Genomic DNA, 23,990 nt, shown 5'->3' on the forward strand with positions numbered 1-23,990 from the left:
TGGCAATAAGTAAAGTTAAGGGAATTAAAAGAGGCTGAGGGGTGAAAAGCAGGAAGCCGTTTGAGCTAAATGGTCACCTAGGGGCTCTGAATGTGAGAAGTCAATCATCCAAAAATTTGGAGAAAGGGCAGCCTAGAAGGAAAGTAAGCCTAACAGCAGAGTCTTGTGACAAATAAATAGAAGCATGGCATGTCCCAGAAACAGTACAGCTACTGTAGAAATGAAGTGGCCAGGAGTAGGGGGGACTGGCAGGCAATAGGGCAGGAGAATCTGGGGAAGGAGTTGAGACAGGCATGCAATGACTACAGAGAAGCAAGCTGGATTGTATCAGAAGTGAAGCCCCTGGTAAGTCGTAGACAGGGGAGTGAGTGGCATACTCTAACTTACTCTGAAGCCCTCCATAGCTCTATCCATGGCTTTCAGGAAAGGCACAATCCCTTAAGAGACTCAAGCAGCTATCTGTCTCCTTTCGTTAAGAATACTATCACTGAAAATGTGTCAACTCTAACAAAATACCTTTTAGTCTGCAGGATCTGGCTGGCTTTCCATCATTATAGGCTCAAATTTAAAAGGATGCCTCTTCCTTTCCCAGACCTTTTTATACTTTTGTCAGAGCACCCAATAGTTTGCTTGTCAGATTCCTAGGGGAATGCTGAGGGAACTGATCCTGTCCTCCCATGAGACTCTCATCTAAATCTCTTCCCTCAGCTTTCCCTATCCTAAGAGATCCTATTCTTTGCCATGCTATTTTGCTTTCTTTTTTTCCATTTGCTGAAGACATTCTCAAAGTGAGGCATTTGGCCAATAGGAACACGATTCAAGTTAGTTTAAACAAGTCCACAGTTCATCTTCCTATATAAAGAAGGACCACAGGGCTGGGAATGTGGCTTAGTGGTAGAGTGCTTGCCTAGCATGCGTGAAGCCCTGAATTTGATTCCTCAGCACCACATAAACAGAAAACGCTGGAAGTGGCGCTGTGGCTCAAGTGGTAGAGTGCTAGCCTTGAGCAAAAAGAAGCCAGGAGCAGTGCTCAGGTGCTGAGCTCAAGCCCCAAGACTGGCAAAAAACAAAAACAAAAAACAAAGGACCATAGTCAAATTTAAATTTGAATAAGTTATAGTCTTTCTGAAGCTACATTAGAGCTTTGATTAATTCAAAAGCAATATTTCTACTACACAATAATGGCCACATAGGTGTATATTTATTTATACCAGGAGGTAAGAGGTGACAGCATCAGAAACTGGATGACTAACAAGATCCACCTGCAAACAGAAGCTGGGCCCTCACAATGGGAAAGAAACAATGCTGAATAGGCAAAGAGGTGTGGGAACTTGCATCTCCTATTACATCTGATGACAGGCATGACACCCCCCCCCCATTCCCCTACTCCTCAAATAAAGTCACCAGCCTGTCTTTTCCCCCAGGCTACAAAGTCTGGAATACCATCCAGATATTAAGCAAAATCAATCCTTTCTCCTGCTGGCCAATTGTTAATCCCCCAGGCACAATGACTGAGTTGCTGCCTCAAAACCACGAACATTATGACAATGAAAACTCACATCTGTGAACAGTACAGCAACTCATCAGCACTACTCACAACCCCCACACACCCAGAAACATCCAATGATTCGGAACAGCAAACAGCAGCCCTCAAATGAGCTGGAGTGAAGCAGAGCAGGGATGGCCACGGATGTCTTATACCAACTGCTTCCTGGCTATCGAGAACTACACAGGGCTCTTTAACTTCTCAAAGCTGAAGCTAATGATCTCTGCTTGCATGGAGTGTGGGTCAGATACCCAATTATACATCATATTCAAGTTAATGCTCATTGTTCATGGACCACTTATTAAAAATGTAGATTCCCATGACCCACTGTAAATAAACACCTCTGTGTTTTTAAACACTACCCTGGCCATGTTTATGGACATTCAAGTTTTAGGACCTCCGCCCTAAAGCAATGTTTCTCCAACTATGGGTCATGACCTATTTGGTTAGGAAATCAAATTAATGAGTCATGACTACCAGTTGGTATTTTTTAATGAAGTAGAAAAAAATGGAATACATTGCAGATAGTAAGGGTAATTATTGTTTCCGGGAACTTATTTTAGCTATAGACCTGTATGTATTCAGGTACTGTGTAAGTTTGTTAAGGTGGTTCCTACTCAAAAGATTGAAAAATTATGTTCCTGAAGCCAGTATTGTCATGGAAGTTGTTTATTTTCCACCCTAACTTCAAGCTTGCTTCTAGTTCAAGCGGAGATACCGAAAGATGGTGTCATTGAATCCTAAGTTGATCAGGCTAAGCCCAGTTGAGGATGAGTCCAAGTCTCCCAACTCCATTCCTGCTCAGGGGCCTACACCAAGGAGCTGGGGACAAAGCATATACCAAAGGTAGTTTACACAGCTCTCCTGAGGTCTGGCCTGTTTGGAGGGGGGAGGGTGTTTGCTGGCACTTATGTCACAGCTCAGAAGAATGAAAATGGTCCTCAGATGCAAGCCTCGGCATCAAGTGCTAAGGAAGTGTGGGACTGGTGGACCCACTTCAGGTTACACCCATCTCCAAAGTCCAATGTCAAAGACTAGTTAGAAAGGAAAGGCAGGGAATGCTCAATCCAATCTCACAGGTCAAAAGTCCCCAGGACCAGAAGATCACTGGACGACATCAAACATAGGAAATCAAGCTAGTGAGATGTACTTATCACCTCCACCCCTAGGTTCCTTGTAGTTAGTGGGTACAGTAAAGTGGGCCACTGCCCTTCTTGCCCAAAGCTCTGGATAGGGAGCCTCATCTCGCTGGACTAAAAGGAACAGAGAGGAAAGGATGGGAGAGAAAAGAACAGTCCGTTGTCTGGTTAGACTCGCCAAAAAGGAAGACTCTCTCAGAGATGCAAGGGATGGCAAAGAATGCAGGAAGGCTCAGGAGCAAGTCCCTGTGCCATTCGCAGCTGGGGCACGGCGAGAGAGATGAAGGACACTCATTATGTGATTTTCATTCTTGTAGCGAAGTGTAAAAGTTAGAGGGGGAGAAGACCCCTGGATAAGAGGACCACAAGAACAAGTGTCCCCTTCTTTCCTTCCCACCCCTCAGCCCCATGCCCACCACCTAGGGGGAAAACACCTTAGGCCTGTCAGCAAGCAAGCAGGGTGAACTCCAAGCGATGGGAGACCTGGCTCCCCTCAATGGCAGCTCCTGGGAGCTGATCACTGCAGCGGCCCTCACACTGGGCAGGGCAGGGGAGCTGGCGCCCACCCCCTCTGGCACGGATGCTGGGGAGGTGCCGGGAGGCAGGAACTCACTGCGGTTACCTCAGCCCGGGGCTGGCAAAGCGCTCCTAAGGAGTTTGGCAGGGGGGTGGGGGGTGGTGGCTAGTCCCGCCCCATCCCCAAAGGCAGGGCCCCCAGGGCGGCGTCCCGGGACCCCAGTGTTTCCAAGGGGACCTCAGAGTCACGCGGGGCCATTAGACACCTCAAGTCCCCCCGCCCCTCCACACACACACATATACCCTGATCCCACCAAGTGCCAGCCGCGAGGATGACCATAAGGAACAGGCAGAGGACGTATCTCCCCGACCCCAACCCCACCTGGCTTCTTGCTGTGGGTCCCCAACCCCGAACCAGCGGCCCGGCCGCCGCGGCGGGCTCCGCTTGGGCTCCGCTGGGCCGCCGCAGGGCCCCGCCAGTGTTTGTAAACAAACCGGTCACGTGGGCCCGGCGGCCCGCTCCGCGCCCCCAAAGCAGACAGACCCCAGACGCGGACCTGGCCGCCGTGGTCTGGGACCGAGGAGCTGCGCTCTCGGCCGAAGCCTAGCCGGAGGGATCGCAGGGCGGGCGTCCAGTGCGGGCTAGCAGGAGCCCGCGCTGACAGCGCGCCCCACGCCCCCGCGCTCCGGGCTCCAGGTTCCACGCTCCGGGCTCCAGACTCCTCGCTCCGGGCTCCGCACGCCGCGCTCCAGGTTCCGCGCTCCAGGCTCAGCGCTCCCGCCTCACTTACCTGGCAGCAGCCTGGCCCGTCCGGCCAGCGCCGGGCTCGGCTCGGCAGGGGTGCGCAGCTGCGAAGGACGCGCCTCCGGCAGGGTCTGCAGCTCCCAGCGCGCTCTTAAAGCCACAGCCCCTTGCACTGCCTTTGCGGCCACCACTCCGCATCCCTCCCGGGCCTGGCCGGGGGCTGCCTGCCCTGTGATGGACGCGCCCCCGCGCCTATCCCCTCGGTTCAGCTCATAGCAACACGCCGCGGGTTGGCCCGGTACGGCCGCAGCCCATCCGCGTGGAGCCAATCAGCAGAGGACGGAACTCCGCCCCCTGCTTCCCCTACATCCCGCCCCCCACCCCTCGGCCCTGGCGGGGCTTGGGTGCCGGGAGTGCACCCGGGCGGCGTGGGGCCGAGTCTGGAGAGGGTTGAGGCAACTGGAGGGCGGGGCTAGGAGATAGGATGATGAGGATGGGTGGGCTTTCTGCGCCTGGGAGGAGGCTGTTTGTTTGGGTTTAGGGTTTGTCTCCAGGTCAAGGCTGGGGAAGAGGAGGGGAAATGTTTACAGAGTTTCTACTGGAGAGGGGGGTCGGGGCATGGGTAGGAATTCCTGCCCTACAACTTAAACCATTGACATCTCAGTTACCAGAAGTAGTACCCTCAGGACCCGAGGCAGTAGAACTTAATAAAGCGGGACCGGTCCCACCTGGCCTTCTGGGAAGCCAGGCATTTCCCCTAATTCTCCTGGCCCCGCTGGTATATAAAGCTCAGGGAAGAAGTTTGTAGGGGCACTGGAAAAGATGAATTTGGGTTACCCAAACCCAGGAGCGAAAGTAGGATGGATAGAGTGATCAAAGAGGAGGAACCTACGTTCTGGGTTCAAGTGGGGTGGTGCTTTTCAAGGAAGAGAAGGTTAAAAAATAAACTCCTGGCAATCGGGAAATACAGGGTAAGGTAGCAGGTGGGTGGAGTGGAGCAGAGTCTCCCAGTAGGAAAACAGGTCAATTTGATAAAGAGTGCTTGACCCTGCCAGAGAAGAGAGCAGGTCCAGCCTTTCCGCTAAGCCGCTGGGGTTCCGCAGTCCACCCAGGGAAACTGTTTCTATTGACATTTTAGGAAGAATAAAATAAAAGGAGAGAAAGGGAAAACTCATCTTTTATTGAGCAGTTTTCAGAATATGAGATGCTTCAAGCCCAACCGACTCCAACCTGCCTCCATAATTTGAACACAAAACCCAGAATGGTTCCCGGGTGGATCCCTGGGTGCCTTAAGTCCACTAGGCTGTCTTTAAAACAGATTTGTGTAATCAACTTGTGTTCAGTTCATGTACACTGTATGGTTGGTTATGAATAAAATCCCAATGTTAGGTTTTTTTTTAAAGCAACAATACCTTATCACGTGTCTTAAGTATCAGCCCTCGTTTGAAGTTTCAAGGTAAGTAAAGGCAAGGTCAAGGCTTATAATGGACAGTTTGCAAAGTTTAAATCATTAATAAATGCTTTCCGGTAAGAAAGCAGCTTAAGAAAGGTTCAGCATTTGATCTTTAATCTAAGATGTGATAAAAAAAAATTCTTTAGATTATCAAGAACTTGATTGGGAACAATTCATCTGCCTCCAGGGCAATTTCTTTCCACTCTTTAAAGAAAGTTTAGCTCTATAGTAGAATACTTGCCTAGTGGAGCCTGAGGCTCTGGGTTTGAGGAGCAGAGGCTGGGTACACACACACACACACACACACACACACGCATGCACACACGCATGCACGCATGCACACACTCTTACCTATGGCACTGCAAAAATAAAATAAGGAAGACTGAAAGATGATTTGTCAAGCCCCTTACAGCTCTCAGGTTCTAAGAAGCCAGAAAGTCAAACTTGTTACACCATTTCTGCAATATTGTACTAGTGAATATTAGTGTTGCAAGATTTGCACTGAGTAAATTATGACTTGGTTTAACACTCCAGGATATTGTTATGTTATGTAACAAGATTGGTGGCTACTGTTACTTTTTAAATAAAAGATGGTATTAGCTGCAGTCTTGCCTGAATCAGTGGTTAGTAGGAAGCTCTGAGGACCCCTACAGGCAAGCTGTGTGATTGCAGGAAACTGGAAAAGGCAATAGGACCACAAGGCTGGAAGACAATAGAATTAGCTAGCCAGCCAGCAAAAAGGAACATTTTAAAACCTAGGTCGTATTTTCTGCCAGTAAAAAGAACCAAGCATTGTGAGTTGACAAGGAATAGGGAGAAGTGAAGCTAAGTAGTAGGTAAAATAAAGTACTAGAAGCTACTTCTCTTTCTTGCTGAATCTAAACACCTTTATTTGCCCTCAGTACCCAACATGTACAGTACTTCCTGCTTGACTTGGACATGTTGTGAGAAGAAAAAACAGAGGGCAATGGAGAATGTGAGAATAAATATATATTTATCCTGGGGGTAGGGAGATGAAACACTGTAGAGAGACATCAAAAAACCCGTTCACAGTCAGATAGAGCTCTCATAAAAAATTAAAAAACAAAACTGCTGAGTGGGTGGCTCACACTTGTAATCCTAGCTACTCTGGAGGCTTAGATCTGAGGATCGAGGTTCCAAGCTAGCCTGGAAAGGAAAGTCCATGAGATTCTTGAATACATTTCCAAAGAAGCCAGAAGAGGTAGAGTGCTAGCCATGAGCAAAAGAAGCTCAGGGACAGTGCCCAGGCCCCAGGACTGGACCCAAAAAAAGTTTGAGAGATTCCTGTCCTCACAGAGAGATTAGCAGACTGGCTTTATAGACGCTCTTTTCCAGTACCTTCTCCCACTAATCCTGTGTTCCCAGTGTGGTCACATGGGTACCGCTACTATAAACAGGTCACTGTGTGTTGGGGAGAGGAGGGGAGGGGGGAGAGGGGGATCTAGCTTTTTAGCTTTTTTTTTTTTTTCTTGTTAGTCCTGGGTTTTGAACTCATGGCCTGGGTACTGTCCCTGGCTTCTTTTTGCTCAAGGCTAGCACTCTACCTCTTGAGCCACAATGCCACTTCCAGCTTTTTCTGTTTATGTGGTACTGAGGAATCAAACCCAGAGCCTCATGTATGGTAGGCCAGCACTCTACCGCTAAGCTATATTCCCAGCCCCAAATGCATTTATTTTTTAAAATAAGAATAAAGCAAAAGAAGTGATTTTTCCAGGACATATAAATATAGAATGCAGGTCTTGTAATGTCAGTGCTTTTCACTTTCACACTCATATTTCACTTAAGATGTCATAAAAGAGGGAGGGAGGGGGGCATGAGGGACAAGGTAACAAACAGTACAAGAAATGTATCCAATGCCTAACGTATGAAACTGTAACCTCTCTGTACATCAGTTTGATAATAAAAATTTGGAAAAAAAAAAGATGTCATAAAAGAGAGACAATTCCAATAAACAAAATCAAAGAAAAACTAATTGGGAACAAAATTCAAAAATAATAGCTCATCATTCAGTTTTTGAACTCAGGTACTATATAAGCCTAAGATTGCAAATTCACTATAAATGCAAAGAGAAAAAATAAAATCCATTACGTATATCAAACTGTGTTAGCAGATACATATTATCTAGACATAAAGATAACCACACAATTCTGTTGTCTAGCACATCACAACTCAAATCTGTCTTCCTGATACTGTTTAGGTACTATTTGTAAGTTTGTAAAACAGCGTTATAGGTAAGCCTTCTCCAATAATTCTATATAATCTTCCATAAACAGTGGTGGCATTGATCTTAACTGGTTCAGTCGATGAAAAATAGCCATAACCTTATACTTGACTTGAAAATTATTTAGTAGAGTCAGATGTGGTGGTTCATACCTATAATGTGAGCACTTGGGAAGGAGGTTGAGAACATGTCAAGTTTAAGGTCAACTCTGTAGCAAGACCTTGAATTGGTTCACTTTTGTGTCCATCTGAATTCCCTATATCACTTGAAATGAACTAAGTCTTCTTTTTGCTTACCCCTCCCCTACTGCATCAACAGGCCCTGTCAGCTTCTTTGTATGATATACATTTGCTGCCACCCTGAGCAGAGCCACTGAGCTCTCATGCCTAGCGTTAGCAATGACTTCCTGATGTAGCTCCTTCCTTCAAGTCCACTCTTAGCAGCCAGATGGCCTGTCTTCAAAATGAACTCTTTCTGGTGGTCCCCAGGCTCACTGACTAGGCCTGCCAGGCTCTCTCCTTGGCTCACCCTGCTCCAGTCAAACCAGCCTTTCTGTTCCTCAAATGTGCTAGGCCTAGTCCTATTATAGAGTGTTTGTGTAGTCATCCCAGAATCCACGGGGAATAGGTACCATCTCCACCTCCCTGTGGGTACCCCCTCTGCAGATGCTCAGGTCCCTGGGCACATCTTCCCATGTGCTTTGAATCACCTCGAAATTGCTTACAATGCCTAATACAACGTGTATCTAGTTAATGGTTGTTAGACTATTGTTTGGGGAATAGTGACAAGAAAAGATACATACATGTTCAGTACAGACACATTTCTTAAATATTTTTAATCCTATCAATGCAAAGCCCATAGACAGGGAGGGCTGACTGACTGGATTGGCTCTTCTAGCCACCATTTTGCTCCCAAGAGAGCTGCCTCTTCCCACCAGGTCTCAGGTCCTTCCTTCAGAGCTGTCTCCCAGACTTGTCAATCTTACTTACTCCTGCCCTCAGGGGATTCTCATGCCTTATCCAAGCTGGTTTTCAGTTTTCAGGTTCTGGTATATTTTTATTAAAGTTAGAAACTTATTGTGAGGACAATTTTACTCCATCAATATTTACAGCCCAAATGGCTTTCTTTATAGCACATACCATTCTCTGAGATTATGTTGTTCATTTATTTTTGTTTGTCTTTGTGTGTGTGTGTGTGTGTGTGTGTGTGTGTGTGTACACACTGGGGCTTGAACTCAGGACTGTGAGATCTTATGAGGCTCCCCCCTCCCCAAGGCTGACCCTCTACCAATTATGGCTTTTGTTATTGTTGCTGTTTGCTCGCTCTCACTCTCTCTCTCTCTCTCTCTCTTTCCTTTCTTTTTCTTTTTTGTGTGTGTATATTTTCATTGGTGGTGTTTTAAATGCAGGATCTCTAACAGATGCTCTACCACTTGAACCATGCTCCCAAGCCCTATTTCTTTTCAGTCCCATCTAGTTCTAACTTGCAAATTCCACAAAATCATCCAGGACCTTGTCTGTATTGCTTCCTGTTGCATCCTTGCTGCCAAGAATAATGTCTGACAAATATGCTTGCTGAATAATAGGCTGTTTACCTAGCATGTGCAAAGCCCTGGGGTCAAACCTAAACATCATAAAAGAAGAAAATCAGCTTGTTGGATGAACATTGAGTATTCTACTAGTCAAATGATTATGTATAGTAACCCCCACAGAAACTGTCCCAGCAGTTTCTTTCTTGTCAGTCTGTGGGGCTTGAACTCAGGGACTGGGTGCTGTCCCTGAGCCCTTTTTGCTAAAGGCCTACCAGTTTGAGCCACAGCGCCACTTCCACGTTTCTAGTGGTAAATTAGTGATAAGAGTCTCACTGGGACTTTTCTGCCTGGGCTGGCTTCCAACCATGATTCTCAAATCTCAGTCTCCTGAGTAGCTAGAGTATGAACTACTGATGCTTGACTTCTTTTTCTAGCACTCTGCCACTTGACCCACACACACAGTGCTACTTCTGTCCATTTTCTGTATATGTGGTGCTGGGGAATCGAACCCAGGGCTTCATGTATATGAAGCAAGCACTCTTGCCACTAGGCCATATTCCCAGTGCCTTGACTTCTTTTTCTTATTTGAAGTTTTATGTTGATACTGAGTGTTGAACTTAGTGTCTTACACTCTGGTTAGGCTTTTTTTTTTTTTTTTTTTTTTTTTTTTTTTTTTTTTGCCAGTCCTGGGCTTGGACTCAGGGCCTGAGCACTGTCCCTGGCTTCTTTTTGCTCAAGGCTAGCACTCTGCCACTTGAGCCACAGCGCCACTTCTGGCCGTTTTCTATATATGTGGTGCTGGGGAATCGAACTCAGGGCTTCATGTATGTGAGGCAAGCACTCTTGCCACTAGGCCATATTCCCAGCCCTCTGGTTAGGCTTTCTACTCAAAGATGGTAATCTCCAGGTTGGGGATGTGGCTTAATGGTAGAGAGCTTGCCTAATGTGCATGAAGCCCTGGGTTTCAGTCCTCAGTACCACATAAATGGAAAAAGCCAGAAGCAGTGCTATAGCTCAAGTGGTAGAGTGCTAGCCTTGAGAAACAGAAGCTTAGGGACAGTGCCCAAGTCTTGAGTTCAAGCTTCAGGACTGGCAAAAAAAAAAAAAAAAAAAAAAAGCTGATATTCTCCCATTTGAGCCATATCTCCATTCCTGGCTTTTTAGTGGTTAATTGGAGATAAAAAACCTCATAGGCTTTCCTGCCGTGGCTGGCTTTGAACTGTGATAATAAGATTGCAGCCTTCTGAGTAGCTAGGATTACAGGATTGAGCCAGTCTCGAGCTGTCACAGCAGTTTCTTTCAGTTGAAATATTTTTCTCTTTTTTATCCTCCCCCCCCTTGTTCTTTCCCTTCCTCATTTATCTCAAAGCCATTTGCCTGCTGACTCAGTCTAAAGACAAGATCAAATGTCTCTTCTTGAGGAGGAGTTTCCCTTCCCCTCCTTAGTAAAATTAATGTTTCTCTTCTCAGTGCCCTGAATAGCACTTTATTCATAGCTCTATTACATCACCCAACTTCCACACTCCCAATTAGGCGTTATCAGTCCTCTCAGCCAGGCTCTGCTGGGCTGGAGCCCTATCAGATCATCCTGGTGTTTTCAGAACCAGGCACACCATAGGCCCTCCCTGCAGATTTCTAGCTAACCAGGACCCAGTGGGAATACTAGCTAGATTGGATAGCTAGAGCCTTTCTCTCAGACTCTACTGATTAATGGATAGCAGCCTTGCTTTCAAGTAAGATCACATTAAACCTGAGACCTCAGACTAATCTATAAGAAAAAAGGGCACAGTACATTAAAAAAAAAAAAAAAAAAGCACAGTACAATGGAAACTTCCAGGAGGCTAAAGGCTACAGGCTCTCACATGGCCATACCAACCAGCTCTGCCTAGGTGGGGAGAAAGAGTAAATCTTCCCAGGCTTACTGTACCCCTTGTCCCCTGCCACTGCCATCGGTAAGGTCTGGTGACATTACATCACAGAGTACAGCCTGGTGCTGTCTTCCCACAGACAGATCGTGTGACTGCTTTGTTTCTTCATGTACAATAAATGCTTTCTCTGATCCCCATCCAAGTTACTGTTTTCAGTCATGAAAGTGTTTGGCTCTGCGCTTTGTAGACTGTGGCTGGGAAGGGTCTTCCTGGCCTTCCTGAACCTCAGCCTGACTCAACCAAACAGCTGTTGCCATTTATCTAAAATACTTTCCGCATTCAGGGCAATTTCTAGTCTTCCTAGTTACATATAATTCTCAAAGCAATCTAAAACATATTTTCCTCCATTTTTAGAAGGAGCTAGGAAAAAGTGCAAATGCTATGGAATTGAACATTGATCATTCAGCAGACCTCAAGAATCCCATTCATGGTTAAGAATGTGGCTTAGCGGTAGGGTGCTTGCATAGCATGCATGAAGCCCTGCGTTTGATTCCTCGGTACCACATAAACAGAAAAAGGCCAGAAATAGTGCTGTGGTAGAGTGCTAGCCTTGAGCAAAAAGAAACTCAGGAACAGTGCCCAGGCCCTGAGTTCAAGGCCCAGGATTGACAAAAAAAAAAAAAAATCCCATTCATTCTTTTTTCTCAGACACCATCAAAAAGAAAAGAACCTCCTTTTGGGCTGGGAATATGGTGTTGTTTGCCAGACACCCAGGTGAGCCTCGATTCCAGACAAAGTCACCAGCACTCAGTCATTTGGGCTAGGAGTCTTTTATTTAGCTGTGCACAGCGTTAGGCAAAGCAAGCAGGCAGACATACAGAAGCAGAATTGTTGTTAGTGATTACAATTCCAGTAAACTCTGGTAAACAAAGCAATACCAATTCTTAGTTCTGGGTGTGACTTGTATTTACCTATTTAACTTCTTAATTAACCTTAAATCTCTTTCTGGAACTTCCTCTAAACTAAAACATGCAAACTGAGTGGTCTTCCTCATTCCTTTCTTTTGCAAAGGCCAAGCAGCTCTAGCTAGGTCAAGCTGCTTTTGTCTCCTTTTATTCCCCTTAGGTTTGCCCTTCCCCAGGCCCACTACCTTGTCTAAGTTGGCTGTTTCTAGGGACTCAAAACAGGGGGGTTCCCCTACACCTTTCACTTGGTTTCCACAATGGCTTAGTGGTATAGTGCTTGCCTTGCATGCATGAAGCCCTGGGTTTGCTTCCTCAGCACCACATAAACAGAAAAGGCTAAAAGTGGTGCTGTGGCTCAAGTGGTAGAGTGTTAGCCTTGAGCAAAAATAAGCCAAGGACAGTCCTGAGTTCAAGCCCTAGGACTGGCAGAAAAAAAAAAAAAAGAACCCCCTTTACACAGTTTTCCTCCCAATATCAAACTATGCCACAGAGTAAAACCCTATGCCAAGCTAAAAGACCAGGAGCAAAAGTGTGCAGGGCTTAGTATCTTTCTCTAAAAGTAATAGCAGAGGGTATCTAGGTGTGGCTCAGTGTGGAAATACTTGCCTACTACCATGCCCAAGGTCCAGGGTTCAAACTATATTATTATTATTATTATTATTATTATTATTATTATTATTATTATTATTGTCTTCAGTGGTAGGGCTTAAACTCAGGGCCTGGGCACTGTCCCTGAGATCTTTTGCTCAAGGCTAGCACTCTACCACTTAGAGCCACAGTGCCACTTCCGGTTTTTGAGTAGTTCATTAGAGATAAGAGTCTCCTGGACTTTCCTGCCTGGGCTGGCCTCAATTCACAATCTTCAGATCTCAGCTTCCTGAGTAGCTAAGGATTACAGTCTTAAGCCACTGGTGCCTGGATTCCAACTTCAGCAATGAAGAAAACCAGTGACAATAAGCTGGGCATTGGTGGCTCATGATACATGCCCGTTTTTACAGGATTCTTATCTCAGATTAAGCACACAAAGAAAAGTGGGACTGTGGCCCAAGTTGTGGAGTATTAGCCTTGAGGGGAAAAATGAAATAAAAGGGACTAGGAATATGGCTTAGAGTGCTTGCCTAGCATGCATGAAGCCCTGGTTTCCATTCCTCACTATCACATAAACAGAAAAGAAGGGCTGGAAGTGGGGCGGTGGCTCAAGTGGTAGAGTATTAGCCTTGAGCTCTAGGGACAGAGCCCAAGCCCTGAGTTCAAGCCCTAGGACACACACACACACACACACACACACACACACACACACACACACACACACACAGAGCCTTCAGACTGCTTGACCTTGACTGAGTAAAACAAGGTGATTGTAAAGAGATCTTGTGGTGAGTCTATAATCAAAATTATCTTGGGCTACCTTTAGGCCTTCTTAATAGTCATTGCTATGAACCTGTTAACCTAACCTCACATTAGAATTTTAAGTAAAAGTCTGGAAATATATCACAACAAATCTTGATACACCCAGCTTCGGTCTAAAACCTAGAATGTGATAAATGTAATAGGGAGGTCAGATCTGGCCAGTGTCATCATTAGCTGTGGAGGAACTTCAGGTTGACTCCAGCTGAGATTATAGCAGAAGCCATCTCCATATTCACTAAAATCTCCCCCACCCTATCCAGGGAAGTTCCCCTTTGCTGTGATAAGATTGTGTAAACTGCTTGACCACCTGAAGCATGGAAAGTTCAAGGAACGTTCAAGGTTAAACCCGTGCCCTCCTGTGAGTAGGCGAATCCACCTGCATCACGTGAGCCCCGCCAAATCCATTTGCCAATTCTAACTAGAATGATAGGTTGGTTCCAACAGATACTATGAGACAGACTGTAACTCTATTGGCCACCTGCGTGCGGCCTAGCATGCTCTGTAAGTGTTGTATCCTCATTGGCCACCTGCGTGTGGCAAGTTTGTCTGTGATGTTTGCCTTATAACCAGGCTGGAAGGCCACACGTACACGCGGTTCCAGCTCCCGAGTCTGGGCTGCAGAGGTGTGAGCGGTTCCAGCTCCCCAGTCTGTGAGAATCTTATCTCCGATTAACCACCAGAAAACCGGAAGTGGTAGAGGCTCAAGTGGTAGAGCTGGCCTTTTGCTGAAGAGCTCAGAGACAGCACCTAAGCCCAGAGTTCAAACCCCACCATGATAAAAAAAAAAAAAAAGTTACACATATGTTGTTCACTGAAAGGTTAATTCGGTATCATTTCTATGGAGATAATTTGGTTATCTCGAAATTCATCCTTAAGTTAGACTTATGGGCTGGGAATGTGGCTTAATAGTAGAGTGCTTGCCTAGCATGCAAGAAGCCCTGGGTTCCGTTTCTCAGCACCACATGAACAAAAAAGGCCAGATGTGGCACTGTGGCTCAAAAGGTGCTAGCCTTGAGCAAAAAAGCTCAGGGACAGCACCTAGGCCCTGAATTCAAGCCCTACAACTGACAAAAAAAAAAAAAAAAGACAAAACAACAACAAAAAATATAGACTTACCCCCAGCACAAAGACCAATGTTTGTTTTGTTTTGTTTTTTGCCAGTCCTGGGGCTTGGACTCAGGGCCTGAGCACTGTCCCTGGCTTCTTTTTGCTCACGCTTAGCACTCTACCTCTTGCGCCACAGTGCCACTTCCAGTGTTTTCTGTGTATGTGGTACTGAGGAATCAAACCCAGGGCTTCATGCATGCAAGGCAAGCACTCTATCTCTAGGCCATATTCGCAGCCCGCACAAAAACCTATGTAAGAGGGGCTGGGGATATGGCCTAGTGGCAAGAGTCCTTGCCTCCTGTACATGAGGCCCTGGGTTCAATTCCCCAGCACCACATATACAGAAAATGGCCAGAAGTGGCGCTGTGGCTCAAGTGGCAGAGTGCTAGCCTTGAGCAAAAAGAAGCCAGGGACAGTGTTCAGGCCCTGAGTCCAAGCCCCAGGACTGGCAAAAAAAAAAACAACAAAAAAACAACCTATGTAAAAGGATGTGTCCTACACAGTAGTGGAAGCAGGAGGGTCACATGAGTCCTGGAGTATGGAAGCCCACTCAGACCACACAGCAAGACCCTGTATATTCTTCCAATATATTGGAATTTGAATTCAAGAGCTTTTGCTTTCTAGTCAGGTGTTCATCTAACTGAGCCATGCCTCCACCCCTGAAAACCAGTATCTCAAAAAAATTAATTATTTCTTTTTGGCAGAGGGGCAGTCTCAGGGCTTGAACTCAGGGCCTGGGTGCTGTCCTTGAGCTTCTTTGGCTCCTGGCTAGTGCTCTACCACTTAAGCCACAGCTCTACTTCGGGCATTTCTTGAGTAGTTTATTGGAGATAAGAGTCTGGGAGATTTTCTTGCCCAAGCTGGCTTCAAACATGATCCTCAGATCTCAGCCTTCTGAGTAGCTAGGATTACAGGTGTGAGCCTCCAGCGCCCAGATTAGAATATTTTTAAGTTGTTAGTGTTAAGGGGCTCAAGGTGGGCGGAATTCACCGTCCCTCCAAGAGTCCACCAATCAGAGACAGTCTCAAGCAAAAAGATGGGTTTATTGGGGAAGCATAAAGCGAACTGACCAGCCAGGGATGCAGCACAGACTCAGAAGCTGAAACTGCGACTGTGAAAAGCGGCCTGACTGGCCAGAGACACAGTGTAGACTCGGGAGTTGCCACCGTGACCCCGAGCAGTCCTGAAACGGGTTTATAAAGGTAAAAGTGTAGCACAGATGTAGGGGGTTGACGCAGAGGGTAGAGCAAGCAACAAACAAGCAAGCCTGGCTCAGATGTAGGAGATCAGTTACAGAAGCAGAATTTTGGGGTCAGGTTGACCTAATCTCCCCCCAACATTTCCTACCATGTTTCTCTAATCAAGATGGAGTCAGCACTGCTCCCTACAACAGTTAGTACTAAAATGATATTGACTATCTGAGGAAGGTAACTCTGAAGTTGATTAAAGCCTATATATTTTTCAACTGTCTAAAACATCATGGAGGATTCTTACTTCTTTAAAGTGGAAGAAAACTTTAAGGTTTTTGTTTTGTTTTGCCAGACCTGGGGCTTGAACTCAGGACCTGGGCATTGTCCCTTATCTTTTGCTCAAGGCTAGTGTTCTACCACTGGAGCCACAGCACCACTTCTAGCTTTTTCTGTATATGTGGTACTGAGGAATTGAACCCAAGGCTTCATGCATGCTTGGCAAACACTCTACCACTAAGCCACATTCCCAACCCTTAAGTTTTTATTTTTTTAACACCGTAGAACATTATCCAATTTTATATCAAAATTAGCAGTTTTACCAAGCATGGTAAATGGTGGTATTGAAGTGAGGATACTGAGTCCCAGCCATCCTGGCACTTGGCCAGGTGTTGGGGGATGCTGGTTTCACCGACATCCTCAGTAGCCTACCCAGGAGACGGAGGGCTGTCCACCCAGCTCCAAGGCCTAAAGGTGAGATAAACCATCCTTTGAATTGCAGGTGTTGGCTGCTTAGGTAGAGCCAAGGTGGTTCTGACTTGGGGAACCTGTAGATTGTGTTGTTTAGCCCCAGGGGGGCCCTGCCCTAGTGCTGTGCTTATGTATAATACTTTGCTGTGGCTTGTCTTTAAAAGCTTGGGGCAAGCTCTGTTGGGGGCTGCAGGTCTTTGTAACTGGCCACCTCCAGTCTGCTAGTGCTACAATAAGGACTCCAAAGTTCTTCCTCTCAAAATGTGGCCTCTCTATTTTTCTTGGGGCTGGATTTATATCTGATTTAAGGTATATTCCACCACACAACAGTATAGACCTACAGAGGATCAAAAGTTCCAGGCTAAGCTGGGCACGGGTAGATTGAGCCAGTAATCCTAGAGACTCAGGAGGCCGAGATCTGAGGACTGGTTTGAAGCCAGCCCAGGTAGAAAAGTCCTCTTGAGACGCTTATGTTCAATTAACCACTCAAAAACCAGAAGTGGCTCTGTGGCTCAAAAGTGGTAGACCCTTGAACAACCAACAATAACAAACAAACAAACAAAAAGTTTCAGGCTAATTTGGGCTATATAGTCAGATCCTGTTTGAGAAAAAAAAATTTTTCTCATTGACTTCACAAGTATCTATATTCATATCCTATTTTGACTGGATCTTGTCATCCTAGTGGTTTTCTCAGTAATTCAGTAATAAGTAAAATATAATATATGCTTTCTATGATATACAGTAAAAAAAATGAGTTTTACCTTTTGAAAGCATGTTTTGGAATAATGTAAGTCCCCCAAATTGGCTGAATCAATATCAGTGCCTCTATATGAAGGAAACATTCAGCCATTAAAAAAAAAAAAAAATCTTTAAAAAGAAAAAAAAAAGATGAAGTGTGGCTCAGCACCTGGCTAGCAAGCACAAAGCCGTGAGTTTAAACCACAGTACAGCCTGGCTCTGGTACTCATGCCTGTAATCTTTGCTGTTCAGAAGTGTGAGACCCAAGGAATCATGTTTCAAAGCCATCCCAGGTAGACAAAGGCAAGAGATTCTTACCTCCAATTAACCAGGAAAAAAGCCAGAAGTGGAACTGTGGCTCAAGTGGTAAAACTCCAGCCTTAAGTGAAACAGCTATGGGAGAACCAGAGGGGCCCAGAGTTCAAGCTCCTGTACCTACCTAACAAACAAACAAAAAAAACTAGTACAGAAAAAAAAAGGTAATATAAACAACAAAAACAATAAAGCAGGCAGCTCTATACATAGATGAGAGTGAAGAGCTTTGGTTCCCTAATGAACTGAGGCACCTAGAAGTGTCTCAGCACATAGCAACTTTTAGTTTATTTCTGGCTGTGATAATAAGCCACCCAAAATATCACTGGTTTGCATGTGCTCCCCCCAAAAAACTATTTCTCCCACAGGATGAAAGTCACAGGTTAGGTTTCCATTGGCTTCCCAAATCTTTTTTTTTTTTTTTGATCAGTCATGGGGCTTTATCTCCAATAAACTACTCAGAAAAAGTCAGAAGTGGCATGTGGCTTCCGTAGTAGAGCACTAGTCTTGAGCCAAAAAGAAGCTCAGGCACAAAGCCCAGGCCCAGAGTTCAAGCCCCAGGATGGGAAGAAAAAAAAAAAAGAGTTGATAATAATCTCTTCCTGCTTACCTCACTGGGTTATGTTGAAAGACTTCTATGAGAAAATGTCTGGCAAGTTGTGAAGCATGGCTTTGTCTCCTTCATACATGTTTACTTTTCTAGCTTTGTGCAAACATGTCTGTGAGCTAATGGCAGAAGGGAATGTGTGGAGATGTTTGAAGGATGCTTCAAAGGAGGAAGCTTAGAAGAGAATTCCCCGTCCCCGCCCCCCTCCCAACACACACATACTCTGGAGCTCAAACTCCCACAGCTTGGTTGCTGTCCCTGAGCTCCTTTTTGCCCAAGGCTAGCACTCTGCCACTAGCCCCACAATGCCACTTCCAGCCTATTCTGTGATTAATTGGAGATGAGTCTCATGGACCAATGCAGGTGGCTCCTGCCCATAATCCTAGCTACTCTGGAGGCTGAGATCTGATGATTTTGGTTCCAAGGAAGCCAAGCAGAAAAATCCCTGAGAGACTCTTTATCTATAAGGTCCATCCCCTGAGGGCTCCACCTCAGATGCCCCCACCTCATTAAGTCTCCACCCAGTTACCTGGGTAACCAGCAGACCAAGAAGCAGTTACCCCCCTCTTCCTTGGGGTCACATCCTAATCCACCTGGCCACACCTAGAGAAGGCAGAGCTGGATGGGGATCGCTTCCTCTCTCCCTTTTCTCTCTGTCCATGCATCACCTTGGCCACTGGCCAGCAGTTCTGTAATAAACTTTCTCTCCTGCCTTAATACCACCTGGCATTCTCCTTTACCGGCTACCTACTTTAAAAACCTAACATTACCGGGGCTGGGAATATGGCCTAGTGGCAAGAGTGCTTGCCTCCTACACATGAAGCTCTCGGTTCGATTCCCCAGCACCACATATATGGAAAACGGCCAGAAGGGGCGCTGTGGCTCAGGTGGCAGAGTGCTAGCCTTGAGAGGGAAGAAGCCAGGGACAGTGCTCAGGCCCTGAGTCCAAGGCCCGGACTGGTCAAAAAAACAAACAAACAAACAAAAAACCTAACATTATCTACAATTAACCACTCAAAAACGAGAAGTGAAAAGGTCAAGAACAGCACCCAGGCCAGGAGTTAGAGCCATACAATCAACAACAAAAATCTCATGGACTTACTTGCCCAGGCTGGCTTGCAACTGCGACCCTCAGATCTGTCTCCTGAGTAGCTAGGATTACAGGTGTGAGGACCTAGACTTTTTTTTTCTTTTTTTTTGCCAGTCCTGGGGCTTGAAATCAGGGCCTGGGCTCTGTCCCTGAGCCTTTCTGTGCTCTGTGCTCAAGATCCTAGAGCCTGAACTCAGGACCTCATGCTCCTGCTTAGCTACCATTTGAGCCATATCTCCACTTCTGGGTGGTTTTTTTTTTGTTTGTTTTTTTGTTTTTACTTTGATGGTTAATTGGAGTCTCATACTTTCATGCCTAGGCTAGCTTGAAAATGGGGATCCTCAGATCTCAGCCTCCTGGACAACAAGGATTATAGGCCTAAGCCTCCAGCACCTGACAAGGATCTTTGTGTGTGTGTGTGTGTGTGTGCCAGTTGTGTGGCTTGAACTCAGGACCTGGCCACTGTCCCTGAGCTTCTTTTTGTTGAAGGCCAACTAGCACTCTACCACTTAAGCCACAACACCATTTCCGGCGTTTTCTGTTTATGTGTTACTGAGGAATGGAACCCAGGACTTCATGCCCGCTGGGCAAGCACTCTACCACGAAGCCACATTCCCAGCCTGGTACTGGGATTTGAACTCAGGGCTTTGCACTTGCTAGGCTGTTCCTATATCACTTAAGCCATACCTTTAGCCATACCTCAGTTTTTTCCTTAATGTCATTTTTCCATTCTTACCGAATCCCACCCAAGATAGCACATTACATTTAGGTACCGCATGTCCTTAGGCTTCCCTTGGCAATAACTGTTGTTGATGGCCTTGGCAGGTTTGAGGAGTCTTAATCAAATATATTGCAGACTGGCTTGCTATTAGAATTTATCTATTGTTTTTTGCAGAATTAAACTAGGGTAATATGTGCAGGAAAAGAAGATCCACAGAAGTAAAATGTGATCAGAATGCATTATCCATATGACTTATCACCATTGATGTGGACCTTGTTCATTTGGATGATGTAGTCTTGGCCAGCTTTTCTATTGTAGATATGCCCAGACGCCCCTCCCCACAATCCCTTTCCATACTTTTTTTTTTTTTTTTTTTGCCAGTCCTGGGCCTTGGGCTCAGGGCCTGAGCACTGTCCCTAGCTTCTTTTTGCTCAAGGCTAGCACTCTGCCACTTGAGCCACAGCGCCACTTCTGGCCATTTTCTATATATGTGGTGCTGGGGAATTGAACCCAGGGCTTCATGTATATGAGGCAAGCACTTTTGCCACTAGGCCATATTCCTAGCAACCCTTTCCTTACTATTCTTTGGAAGTCACTATGCACAGCTGCTTCTCCTCCTCCTCCTCCTCCTCCTCCTCCTCCTCCTCCTCTTCCTTCTCTTCCTCTTTCTTCTTCTTCTCCTCCTCCTCCTCCTCCTTCTCCTCCTCCTCCTCCTTCTCCTCTTCCTCCTCCTTCTCCTCTTCCTCTTTCTCCTTCTTCATTTTTGCTAGTCCTTGAGGCTTGAACTCAGAACCTGGGTGCTACTGCCCCTGAGCCTCTTTGTGCTCAAGGCAAGCATTCTACCACTTGAGCCACAGCACCACTTCTGGCTTCGAGTACTTTATTAGAGATAAGAATCTCACAGGCTTTTCTGCCCTGGCTGGCTTCTAACTATGATCCTCAGATCTCAGCCACCTGAGTAGTAGTAGCCTGGCTGCATAGCATATTCTTAAGGAATGAGTTCTGTTTCTCTCCTTAGAAGAGAATATCTACATAATTTGTTTGAAATTCTCATCCAGAGACTGATCAAATGCTTCAGCTAAACCTTAGTTTCCCACTCACCAAGTCACAAGACTATTCAATATTTGGAAATTCTTTTAACTTTGGATTTCAGATCCAAGCCATATTTGGGTCTAGGGAGACCTCTTGTGGCTAAATAGAAATGTAACTGGCCAGCCACAGGCTCTTAATTTAAGTGACCAACACTACTAATTAGTACTGTGGCTCTCAATCAGGAGCATTTTGCATCCCTACCACCTCCACCCCACCCAGATTCAGGAGATACGGAAATACCTGTAGACATTCTTGGTTTTTTTTTTTTGTTTTGTTTTGTTTTTGCCAGTCCTGGGGCTTGGACTCAGGGCCTGAGCACTATCCCTGGCTTCCTTTTGCTCAAGGCTAGCACTCTGCCACTTGAGCCACAGCGCCACTTCTGGCCGTTTTCTGTATATGTGGTTCTGGTGAATTGAACCCAGGGCCTCATGTATACGAGACAAGCTCTCTTGCCACTAGGCCATATCCCCAGCCCTCTTGGTTGTCTTAATGATGGGGAGATGCTGCTGCTTCATCTAGCAAACAGAGGCCAAGGGTGCTGTTAAATATCCTTCAGTGCACAAGATACATACAAGAATTTTCTTTTTTCTTTTCTTTTCTTTTTTTTTCCTTTTTGCCAGTTCTGAGTCTTGAACTCAGGGCCTGAGCACTGTCCCTGGCTTCTTTTTGCTCAAGGCTAGCACTCTACCTCTTGAACCACAGTGCCACTTTTGGCTGAAGAATCAAATCCAGGGCTTCATGCATGTGAGGCAAGCCCTCTACTGCTAAGCCACATTCCCAGCCCCGAAAAAATTTTTTCTGGGTCAGTAGTTTCTGTGACCAACAGATGCCATAAGGGTACAGTTGTGTTCAAAGGAGTACTGTAACCCTAGCTACTCAGGAAGCTGAGATCTGACGATCATGGTTCAAAGCGAGCTAGACAGGAAATTCTATGAGACTCTTGGACTCTTTTTTTTTTTTTGGTCTGAGACCAGGACTGGGACTCTGTCCTAACACTTCCACTCATTGGCTGGCACTATACCAACTGAACCATGCTCCAGCAACCAAAGGATTTATTGTTTTCACACACACACACACACACACACACACATACGCGCACGCACGTGCCCTGTGAGACCCTTGCTCCAAATAATGACAAAAAAAAGCTGGAAGTAGAGCAGTGGTTCAGCCCACCAGAAGTGGGGCTGGGGATATGGCCTAGTGGCAAGAGTGCTTGCCTCATATACATGAAGCCCTGGGTTCGATTCCCCAGCACCACATATATAGAAAACGGCCAGAAGTGGCTCTGTGGCTCAAGTGGTAGAGTGCTAGCCTTGAGCAAGAAGAAGCCAGGGACAGTGCTCAGGCCCTGAGTTCATGGCCCAAGACTGGCCAAAAATAAATAAATAAATAAAAACAATTCACAAAACAATTTACAACTTTAAGTGACAGTAGATACCATTCCAAAATGCCACATTAGCATATAGATTGTTTTCAACTAAACTCAATTGAGGTATGGAAATATCACCCCCCAAAAAAACCTTTGTATAATTGATATATGATTATAAAGAGACAAAGTGAAAAAGAAAAAGAAAATTGAGATGATGTAGAAAAAAAGAAATCTCTACCAGCTGGGAATGTGGCTTAGTGGTAGAGTTCTTGCCTCACATGCATGAAGCCCTGGGTTCGATTCCTCCCTGCCAAATAAATAGAAAAACCAGAAGTGGTGCTGTGGCTCAAGTGATGGAGTGCTGCTAGCCTTGAGCAAAAGAAGCTCAGAGACAGTGTGCAGGCCCTGAGTTCAAGCCCCAGGACTAGTTTAAAAAAATAAAATAAAAAAGAAGAAGAAAACAGAAATCTCGGCTTACCTCCATGTGCCTAAAAGTAGGACATAAATTCTTAAAAAGTTTACCCCTCCCTTCCTATGAAGAACAGATGTTCGTCATTGGCGGTGGCCCTAGACTTACCTACACTGAGACAGAACCAGAAGAATTTATATAACAACATGCTCTTCCTGACATAGGGATTTTACCATAAGTTTTCCTCCCCTAGAAACTCAAAGTTCTGGGGCTGGGAATATGGCCTATTGGTAAAGTGCTCGCCTCGTATACATGAAGCCCTGGGTTCAGTTTCTCAACACCCCATATATAGAAAAAAGCCGGAAGTGGCGCTGTGGCTCAAGTAGCAGGGTGCTAGCCTTGAGCAAAAAGAAGCCAGGGACAGTGCTCAGGCCTTGAGTCCATGCCCCAGGACTGGCAACAAAACAAAACAAACAAACAAAAAAGAAACTCAAAGTCCTTTCTCCTTGGTTTGTCACTTTTCTACAAAATGTCTTTGTTATTGTTCTTGTTATTATTTGTGGGTCTTGAAATCAGGGCCTGGGCACTAGCTCTGAGCTCTTTTGCACAAGGCTAATGCTCTACTACTTTGAGCCATAGCTCTACTTCTAGCTTTTGAGTGGTTAATTGGAGACAGGAGTCTCTGGAGGACTTTTCTGTCTAGACTGGCTCCAAACCCTGATCCTCAGATCTCAGCCTCCTGAGTAGCTAGGATTACAGGCATGAGCCACTGGCACTCAGCCTACAAAATGTCTCATTTGCTAAGGTAATTACTTAAGGGCTGGGAATGTGGCTTAGTGGTAGAGTGCTTGCCTAGCATGCATGAAGTCCTGGATTTAATTCTTCAATACCACATAAACAGAATAGGCTGGAAGTGGTGCTGTGGCTTAAGTGGTAGAGTGCTAGCCTTGAGTAAAAGCAACTCAGGGACAGTGCTCAGGCCTTGAGTCCAAGCCCCAGGACTGGCAAAAAACCCAAAAGTGTTGACATGCATACATACATACATACACATACATACACAATATAGGGGCTGGTAAGATAGAGCGTTTGCCCAGTAAGTGTGAGGCCCAGAGTTCAAACCCCAGTATCACTAAACAATAAAATAGTTCAAACCAAGAAGGCTGTCCCTGGGCTCTTCAGCTAAAGGCTAGCCC

At 45.7% G+C, this 23,990-nt stretch overlaps 1 protein-coding gene and 1 long non-coding RNA gene across 2 annotated transcripts in view; one reads left to right on the plus strand and one right to left on the minus strand.

Annotated features, from left to right (window-relative positions):
* The window catches only part of Ypel2 (yippee like 2), a 57,315-nt gene extending 53,172 nt beyond the window's left edge, over positions 1 to 4,143 (minus strand). Inside the window, exon 1 of the mRNA XM_048365155.1 lies at positions 3,993 to 4,143. The gene's annotated coding sequence lies outside the window, so the exon portion shown is untranslated. The remainder of the gene's footprint in view (positions 1 to 3,992) is intronic.
* LOC125365217 lies at positions 365 to 23,650 on the plus strand. The gene is made up of 3 exons (XR_007213670.1): positions 365 to 825; positions 6,233 to 6,235; positions 23,616 to 23,650. It is a non-coding gene; the product is annotated as an uncharacterized LOC125365217 (long non-coding RNA).
* Positions 23,651 to 23,990: the final 340 nt, after the last annotated feature.

The sequence above is a fragment of the Perognathus longimembris genome, chromosome 17 (assembly GCF_023159225.1).
Source record: "Perognathus longimembris pacificus isolate PPM17 chromosome 17, ASM2315922v1, whole genome shotgun sequence".
NCBI lineage: Eukaryota > Metazoa > Chordata > Mammalia > Rodentia > Heteromyidae > Perognathus > Perognathus longimembris.